We start from the raw sequence: 10,000 nt of genomic DNA, 5'->3' as shown, positions 1-10,000 counted from the left end.
CGCGCTGCAGTAGTACAATGCCTCGTTTCCGTCTCTGCGAAGTTTTGGCACAACAGTTCAGTTCGCCACCGTCTCCCTCACGTGAGGCCGCTGGCGCGTGGCTTCAGCACTCAACGTACTGTCCGTGATGCCGACGCGGTCAAAACGAGTCGACGGACGCACGTTCCCTTGTGCGCCGAAGGCTCTCTTGATATGTGATCCGACCCTCAGACAGACGAAGCCAAGGGAAGACCCAAGGCCGCAATGTGCGTTCAAAGAATCAGTGCTCAGTGTGTCCTGCAATTCACACCAAGTCTCGCAGCTGGCTGCGTTCTTCATCGACCCGAGAACCGAGTGATCCACCGCTTAGAGTCGTGAAAAGTAGTTTGTTCAATTCCGTACAGTACAACCAGGGTTTTAGGCACGTGGCGTCTCCCTGTGTGTGGTTTCGAAGGGCACCTTTCTGCGCGCGCTCCTCGAGTCTGCGCGCTCTTTCGACAGCCGCGTCTCAGACAGCTGGTAGCATATAGGCGCACCACACCCTGCTACTTGCGTGTTGCGTTTCCAGCTAAACCCCGCGAGCCTTTGTGTGCACGTAAGCCTCCACTCTGTATGCACCAGGATCAGATGTAGGACCAAGATGCAGTGGAGCCGCTCACGGCTACACACCCGCGGGGGCGTGGCTCCCCTTACCACGTCTTTTTCTTTTTTGCGAGCACTCGAAGCCGGTTTTCCCTGCCAACCACCCACCGGACCCGTGTGCTACGTGTGCACGTTCACATTGCTCCACGAAAATTGGAAAAAAGCCGCAAGGCCATGAGGGGGCACGAGCAGCTGTGGAGTCTTTCACGGCGACACGGCCACGGGTGGGGTCTCGCCCCCATCGACGTGTCTCGCTTTTAGTCATCAGAAGGGTACTCAAATTGACCACAATGTCCCTAACACACAAACACGCTTTCGCATCGGCGGATTGCCGCAGCACACCCGCTGCTGATCCGACAGTCTACTTGAGACGACGGACAAGAGCCCGGCGCGCGTACTCGCGCGGCTCTCCAAAACCACTCGGCCAGTGCCAGGGACAGCTTTCGGCGCCGGAGCCGCAACAATTCTACTCGAGGCGGAAGACGAAGCCAGCAAGAGCCTGGCCGCAAGTGCGTTCAAGTTTCGAGACTTCAGTCCCTCGTCTGTCCGTAAATCCTCTTTCGACGTGCGGCGCCTTCCCAAAGCGCACAAGTCCGTTAACCGCGGAACGCGTCCGACGTAGCAAAGCCGCGTTTCCTCTCGTACTTCGCAGCAGCGCCGCCTTTCCCTCGGCGGCGGGCGAATAGCCTGCCAACGTCGTCGCATTCAACCGCGATCTCGACATCTCGCGCGTCACGAGCAGGAGCCGACCGGCAGCCTCCGGCCCTGTCGGGCTCGGTGGCACTTGCCGCGGAGGACGGGAGGGCGTTATGGGCCACGGTTCCTATTGTACTTGGCAGCCACACCCTCGTACCGCCAGTTCCATGACCGACCGAATGCCGCGCCGTTCCTTCAGTACTTGGGCAGCAACATAGTCGGGTCGTTACTCCATACTCGCCGCAGGAAGCGACCGGCAGCCGCCAGCCTTTTCAGACTCGGCGGCGTTTGCCGCGGAGGACGGGAGAGCGCTTGCACCGCAGTTCCAACTATGAATGATGGATGGCAGGCAGCTTTAGCTCTCGACCGCCAGTTCCTTGACCGACCTCTACCGTTCCTCTCGTACTGGGCAAAGCTTTGTCGGGTCGTCTTACTCCCATTCCGCGCATGAGCGTCGAGGCGGACTGAAAGCCCACCCATGAAAGTGCGTTACGCCGTTTGTACCCACGGGCGCGGCCAAGCCAACCGTCCAAGGTTGCAGCCGCCGCCCGCTGGGCGCAACAAATTGGGCACGGGGCGCCCCTCAGAATTCAGGCAGTCCCCGCGCATGTTCGGGTATAGCCGTCCCCGCGTCCAAGCGGGGACAGCGGCGGAAAGCGTCGGGCGCAGCGAGCCGCTCCACCCACACGGGGCAGAAACGATCGTCACCCTTCACAGTCCGGTAATGATCCTTCCGCAGGTTCACCTACGGAAACCTTGTTACGACTTTTACTTCCTCTAAATGATCAAGTTTGGTCATCTTTCCAACAGACCGGCGCAACCGAAAGGCCGCGCCGGACATCGGTCCGAAGACCTCACTAAATCATTCAATCGGTAGTAGCGACGGGCGGTGTGTACAAAGGGCAGGGACGTAATCAACGCGAGCTTATGACTCGCGCTTACTGGGAATTCCTCGTTCAAGGGGAACAATTGCAAGCCCCTATCCCAATCACGAAAGAAGTTCCACGGGTTACCCAGTCTTTTCAGACAGGGATAAAGACACGCTGCTTCCTTCAGTGTAGCGCGCGTGCGGCCCCGGACATCTAAGGGCATCACAGACCTGTTATTGCTCTGTTTCGTGCGGCTAGGAGCCGCTTGTCCCTCTAAGAAGGTTGTAAGGTGCTGGGAACCCCGCACCTATTTAATAGGCTAGAGTCTCGTTCGTTATCGGAATTAACCAGACAAATCGCTCCACCAACTAAGAACGGCCATGCACCACCATCCACCGAATCAAGAAAGAGCTCTCAATCTGTCAATCCTCCCAGTGTCCGGGCCGGGTAAGTTTTCCCGTGTTGAGTCAAATTAAGCCGCAGGCTCCACTCCTGGTGGTGCCCTTCCGTCAATTCCTTTAAGTTTCAGCTTTGCAACCATACTTCCCCCGGAACCCAAATACTTTGGTTTCCCGGAAGCTGCCCGCCGAGTCATTTGAGTAACTCAGGCGGATCGCTGGTTGGCATCGTTTATGGTCAGAACTAGGGCGGTATCTGATCGCCTTCGAACCTCTGACTTTCGTTCTTGATCAAAGAAAACATTCTTGGCAAATGCTTTCGCAGTAGTTCGTCTTGCGACGGTCCAAGAATTTCACCTCTAGCGCCGCAATACGAATGCCCCCGTCTGTCCCTCTTAATCATTACCTCGTATTCCAAAAACCAACAGAACAGAAACGAGGTCTTGTTCTATTATTCCATGCAAGTTTATTCAGGCGACTCGCCTGCGTTGAGCACTCTAATTTTTTCAAAGTAAAAGCACCGGCCTTCTCGAGGCACACAATGAAGTGCACCAAGAAAGGACCGGCATGATGTTCAGTCCGAGCCGTCGCATCGGGTAGATGCACTACTCGTCTGGAACTGAGATCCAACTACGAGCTTTTTAACCGCAGCAGCTTTAGTATACGCTATTGGAGCTGGAATTACCGCGGCTGCTGGCACCAGACTTGCCCTCCAATTGATCCTCGTTAAAGGATTTAGAGTGTACTCATTTCAATTACGGGGCCTCAAAAGAGTCCCGTATTGTTATTTTTCGTCACTACCTCCCCGTGCCGGGAGTGGGTAATTTGCGCGCCTGCTGCCTTCCTTGGATGTGGTAGCCGTTTCTCAGGCTCCCTCTCCGGAATCGAACCCTGATTCTCCGTTACCCGTAACAACCATGGTAAGCAAGTAACCTACCATCGAAAGTTGATAAGGCAGACACTTGAAAGAAACGTCGCCGGCTCGTGGCCATGCGATCAGCACAAAGTTATCCAGAGTCACCACACAATACGGGCCGAAACCCGATCGATCTTGGTCTAATAAAAGCACCCGTCGCCCAAAGGGCTTCAGGCTCACTGCATGTATTAGCTCTAGAATTGCCACAGTTATCCAAGTAGGAAGAAACGATCTAAGGAACCATAACTGATTTAATGAGCCATTCGCGGTTTCGCCTTATTTCGGCATGTACTTAGACATGCATGGCTTAATCTTTGAGACAAGCATATGATTACTGGCAGGATCAACCAGGTAATCGTTCAACTGCGCGTCCAGCCATGCCGGACGCCGTTGTTGCGACGCCGAGGCCACCTTCAGGCGCCTCAGCACGCTTCGTTTTTGCAAAGCCCACCTCTTTGCACAGTCCGAGATGACGGCGTTCGAGCTCGCTACGGCGCCCTCCCCGCAGGGCTGGGTATCGCCACGCGGCAAGAAGCACGCACACTCTCGATAGATTCGTTGCGTCGACTCGGTCACGGCTTGCGGGATTTGCCATCAGCCCGCAGCACTGGTGGACCGATCGGCGCTTGCAACGTAGCCGAGACGGCAAAGCCGCCAAGCGACGGGTCACGCCCGCGCCTTCGGCGCTTTCTTATTTGACTCGTCCGAGGACGATGCGGAACACACCTCGATATCGTGGATACGGCGTCGTCCGACAACCAGCCCCTAACGCATCAAGCGGATGAGGCTGCAGACGATTGCCGAGGGATCCACGGGAGAGGCTCCGGGGACACGCTTGACGGGCACGGAGCCCGCCGCATATCAGACACCCAGGTCGCACGCACTCGGGGGGCGACTGCACTCCAACCCCCATATAATAGCAGCGATAAGTACCCAGACCTCCATGGGGCCGTACTCGTGGCATTTTCGACGGGGATTTGGCGGAAATCGTGCCGCACCTTGACGAACTTTGAAAGTTTACGTCGGCTGCACAGGGCCGAAGTCGTGAAAACCAACACCGCGCAAGAGGGTCGTGATCGTCAATGTTTCGCCAGCGGCGAGTACGGCTTCGCGAATATTCACGTGCCTGAACCACCGCGCATCCTGTGCTGACTTTCACGGCGAACGAGCTTTCCGCTGCCGCACTTTCTCTGCAAACGTTGTGCCACGCACGGTGCTGTGCTCCATGACCGTTGTTTTGGACGGTGGCTTGCGTACTCGTCGGCGTATTTCCACCTCTCGCGTGCACCACGGTGCCCCAGCTCACCGATTCAAGGCAAACGTGCGAGCCGCTTTCGGTATTTCCACGGAAAAGTTGCGCTGAACGTGGCTTGCGCGCGCCGCCCCGGCTGACGCGGTTTCGGACTTTGTCTCTGCGAGCGGTCGCGTACTCGTCGGCGCAATTCCCGACGTCGCCGCAGTGCGTGAATCGCACAAAACGCACCCGGACACCACAAATTGAAAAGTGGTACGATGTCGGCCGGGGCCGCATACCTCTATATAATAGCAGCGATAAGTACCCAGACCTCCATGGGGCCGTACTCGTGGCCGCCGGCGGCAGTTAGCGCCGAAAGAAATTCCTCATTTTTGCTTTTCAAGCCGTGTTTCCACCTCTCGCGTGCACCACGGTGCCCCAGCTCACCGATACAAGGCAAACGTGCGAGCCGCTTTCGGTATTTCCACGGAAAAGTTGCGCTGAACGTCGCTTGCGCGCGCCGCCCCGGCTGACGAGCTTTCGGACTTTGTCTCTGCGAGCGGTCGCGTACTCGTCGGCGCAATTCCCGACGTCGCCGCAGTGCGTGAATCGCACAAAACGCACCCGGACACCACAAATTGAAAAGTGGTACGATGTCGGCCGGGGCCGCATACCTCTATATAATAGCAGCGATAAGTACCCAGACCTCCATGGGGCCGTACTCGTGGCCGCCGGCGGCAGTTAGCGCCGAAAGAAATTCCTCATTTTTGCTTTTCAAGCCGTGTTTCTGCCTCTCGCGTGCACCACGGTGCCCCAGCTCACCGATACAAGGCAAACGTGCGAGCCGCTTTCGGTATTTCCACGGAAAAGTTGCGCTGAACGTCGCTTGCGCGCGCCGCCCCGGCTGACGAGCTTTCGGACTTTGTCTCTGCGAGCGGTCGCGTACTCGTCGGCGCAATTCCCGACGTCGCCGCAGTGCGTGAATCGCACAAAACGCACCCGGACACCACAAATTGAAAAGTGGTACGATGTCGGCCGGGGCCGCATACCTCTATATAATAGCAGCGATAAGTACCCAGACCTCCATGGGGCCGTACTCGTGGCCGCCGGCGGCAGTTAGCGCCGAAAGAAATTCCTCATTTTTGCTTTTCAAGCCGTCTTTCCACCTCTCGCGTGCACCACGGTGCCCCAGCTCACCGATACAAGGCAAACGTGCGAGCCGCTTTCGGTATTTCCACGGAAAAGTTGCGCTGAACGTCGCTTGCGCGCGCCGCCCCGGCTGACGAGCTTTCGGACTTTGTCTCTGCGAGCGGTCGCGTACTCGTCGGCGCAATTCCCGACGTCGCCGCAGTGCGTGAATCGCACAAAACGCACCCGGACACCACAAATTGAAAAGTGGTACGATGTCGGCCGGGGCCGCATACCTCTATATAATAGCAGCGATAAGTACCCAGACCTCCATGGGGCCGTACTCGTGGCCGCCGGCGGCAGTTAGCGCCGAAAGAAATTCCTCATTTTTGCTTTTCAAGCCGTCTTTCCACCTCTCGCGTGCACCACGGTGCCCCAGCTCACCGATACAAGGCAAACGTGCGAGCCGCTTTCGGTATTTCCACGGAAAAGTTGCGCTGAACGTCGCTTGCGCGCGCCGCCCCGGCTGACGAGCTTTCGGACTTTGTCCTCTGCGAGCGGTCGCGTACTCGTCGGCGCAATTGCCCGACGTCGCCGCAGTGCGTGAATCGCACAAAACGCACCCGGACACCACAAATTGAAAAGTGGTACGATGTCGGCCGGGGCCGCATAGCCTCTATATAATAGCAGCGATAAGTACCCAGACCTCCATGGGGCCGTACTCGTGGCCGCCGGCGGCAGTTAGCGCCGAAAGAAATTCCTCATTTTCTGCTTTTCAAGCCGTCTTTCCACCTCTCGCGTGCACCACGGTGCCCCAGCTCACCGATACAAGGCAAACGTGCGAGCCGCTTTCGGTATTTCCACGGAAAAGTTGCGCTGAACGTCGCTTGCGCGCGCCGCCCCGGCTGACGAGCTTTCGGACTTTGTCTCTGCGAGCGGTCGCGTACTCGTCGGCGCAATTCCCGACGTCGCCGCAGTGCGTGAATCGCACAAAACGCACCCGGACACCACAAATTGAAAAGTGGTACGATGTCGGCCGGGGTTGCATACCTCTATATAATAGCAGCGATAAGTACCCAGACCTCCATGGGGCCGTACTCGTGACCGCCGGCGGCAGTTAGCGCCGAAAGAAATTCCTCATTTTTGCTTTTCAAGCCGTCTTTCCACCTCTCGCGTGCACCACGGTGCCCCAGCTCACCGATACAAGGCAAACGTGCGAGCCGCTTTCGGTATTTCCACGGAAAAGTTGCGCTGAACGTCGCTTGCGCGCGCCGCCCCGGCTGACGCAGTTTCGGACTTTGTCAACACGGGCGCTCGCCGCTTTGTCAGCGCCATCTCTTAACTGTGCGCCCTGTTTGAACGGCTACTAGCGTTCTGGAAAGCGTCCGTCCGAATTGATACACCACTTTGGCCTCGGTAGCGCTGCGATTTATGCTTCAAATTTGCGTGAAACGCTGCTTGCGCTTCCCGCCCCTGCTGATGCGATTTCGGATTTTGTAGCTGCAGGCGGGCTGTAGCTATAAAATTTGTGTGAATGCATCTGCGCGAAGCAAGTGCCCCGCTTGGTCCTCTTGCGGCATTTAATGTGAGTGTAATTCTTTCAGTTAATATGCAATACGAAGCCTCGAGCCACTTGGTATTATTGGAGGGACAGTGAGACCAATTTTGTTAAGAAATTGTTTAGAAACGATGAGGACGTGCACCTTCCAGCCATCTGCCTTCCCCATCAAAAAGTGTCCTTGCTGCGCGTAATTGGAACAAACGCTTTTCCGGGTGCATTTCAATGCAAACACACCTGTTTCTTTGCGTAAAAAAAAAAAAAAAAAATACAGATAATACTGCGGTTTTGCGTGCCAAAACCGCGGTCTGATTATGATGCACGCCGTAGTGGACAACTCCGAAATAAATTAGACTATACTGGGGTTCTTAACGTGCTCCTACACCTTAGTGCACGGTTATTATTATTTTTTTTTCTTCGCCCCAACGAAAAGCGGCTGCCGTGGCTGGGATTCGATCCCATGACCTCGCGCTCAGTAGCCAAACGCTATACCTACTGAGCAAACACGGCTGGTTTGTTTCTTTGTGTACTTGCTTTTGTTAGCTGTCTTTTTTTTTTCAGTTTAGTTGTAACTGCTTTGCTGTTTATTCACTGTCATATACAAGGTATAATAAAGCAAGCCACTTTTTGTTTCTTCTTTTTTTTTGTATTTCTTGCCAAGAGGTTCGAGCTGTTTTTATTCCCCGGCCGCCACTGTCATCATGAAATCGAGTGTTACCTTGCGCCGTCTAGGTTTTTTACGCTATGGCGACGGACTTCGCGCTTGCTATTTCCGTAGATAGGTGGCGGTAACGTGTTTTCGCATCCATATCAACAGTCACTGGCCACCGCTGGTATTATTTAAACAAGTGTTCCAGCTTTCTTACGCTATGACGCACTTCGGCGTTCTTATTTCCGTACATCCATGACGTGATTTTGACTCTTTCAGTGTGGGCGCTCCTGTGTGTGTGTGCGCGCGCGCGTGCGTGCTTGCGTACGTGCGTGCGTGTATATACGTACATACATACATTTATACAGGATTTTTATGTGACTAGAACCGATGATGTTATTGACAGCGGGCAGCCACAACTCAATGAAACCAATGACATATGTGTTGCTGTCATGTGACGCTCCTTATGTTAAGTTTTATGTTGCGCCTAATTAGTTAATCAATAAGGATTAATTGCGGAAAATGTTTATTATTCACTTTAGGGCCAATTACGTTTCATTTCGTTCTTGAGGGCATTTCAAAACGACCCATCTTTTTCTTTTTTTTTTTTTTTTTTTTGCAGCCACACACATCCAGTGTGGTGAATTATTCCGGCGTTTATTGAAAGCCCGCGAAATGTGAAATAACCCCACGTGACTGAGCTTATGTGCTACTCTATTGCGTGCACACACACACAGTCACTCACACACGCATATATATATACGGGGGGCTTCAGCGAACACTTTCAAAAACTCTTCAATAGTGTCTGTGGCAGAATGCCCAAGTCTAGTTCATGAGCTGGTCTGCTCTAAGTGGCGGACATTACTTGCACAAGCAATTGAAATGCTTAGCCGAATAATAATGAAACAGTCACTAATTAGGTTAACTAATTACCTGATGGACCACGTTGGAATGTACAAATTGTAGCCGTGGAGTTTGCAAGGCGGATCCACTCGAAACGAATTCTCGGGATGACAACAGTTTCGAGATATTGATGTAGATAATAATGAAAGCAGCTCTCGCGTGCACCACGGTGCCCCGGCTCACCGATTCAAGGAAAACGTGAGAGCCGCTTTTGATATTACCACGGACAAGTTGCACGGAACGTCGCTTGCACGCGCCGCCCGGCTAATGTTGTTTAGGACTTTCTCAACACGGGCGCTCGCCGCTTTGTCAGCGCCATCTCATAACTGTGCGCCCTGTTTGAACGGCTACTAGCGTTCTGGAAAGCGTCCGTCCGAATTGATACACCACTTTGGCCTCGGTAGCGCTGCGATTTATGCTTCAAATTTGCGTGAAACACTGCTTGCGCGTCCCGCCCCTGCTGATGCGATTTCGGATTTTGTAGCTGCATGCGGGCTATAGCTATAAAATTTGGGCGAATGCACCTGCGCGAAGCAAGTGCCCCGCTTGGTCCTTTTGCGGCATTTAACGTGAGTGTAATTCTTTCAGTTAATATGCAATACGAAGCCTCGAGCCACTTGGTATTATTGGAGGGACAGTGAGACCAATTTTGTTTAGAAATTGTTTAGAAACGATGAGGACGTGCACCTTCCAGCCATCTGCCTTCCCCATCATAAAGCGTCCTTGCTGCGCGTAATTGGAACAAACGCTTTTTCGGGCGCCCTTCAATGCAAACACACCTGTTTCTTTGCGTAAAAAAAAAAAAAAAAACAGATAATACTGGGGTTTTGCGTGCCAAAACCGCGGTCTGATTATGAGGCACGCCGTAGTGGACAACTCCGAAATAAATTAGACTACCTGGGGTTCTTTAACGTGCTCCTACACCTTAGTGCACGGTTTATTTTTTTTTTCTGCCCCAACGAAAAGCGGCTGCCGTGGCTGGGATTCGATCCCATGACCTCGCGCTCAGTAGCCAAACGCTTTACCTT

The 10,000-nt window shown here is 54.1% G+C and overlaps 2 non-coding genes across 2 annotated transcripts; both read right to left on the bottom strand.

The window, feature by feature from the left end:
* Positions 1 to 200: 200 nt before the first annotated feature.
* Positions 201 to 353, bottom strand: LOC119451298 (5.8S ribosomal RNA). Its single transcript, XR_005191789.1, has one exon. It is a non-coding gene; the product is annotated as a 5.8S ribosomal RNA (ribosomal RNA).
* Positions 354 to 2,039: 1,686 nt separating this feature from the next.
* Positions 2,040 to 3,854, bottom strand: LOC119451192 (small subunit ribosomal RNA). The gene has a single exon (XR_005191720.1). It is a non-coding gene; the product is annotated as a small subunit ribosomal RNA (ribosomal RNA).
* Between the last annotated feature and the right edge of the window lie 6,146 nt (positions 3,855 to 10,000).

Source organism: Dermacentor silvarum, chromosome 4 (assembly GCF_013339745.2).
Source record: "Dermacentor silvarum isolate Dsil-2018 chromosome 4, BIME_Dsil_1.4, whole genome shotgun sequence".
Classification (NCBI taxonomy): domain Eukaryota; kingdom Metazoa; phylum Arthropoda; class Arachnida; order Ixodida; family Ixodidae; genus Dermacentor; species Dermacentor silvarum.
The sequence above is the reverse complement of the archived record's forward strand: the minus strand, read 5'-3'. Positions and strand labels throughout refer to the sequence as shown.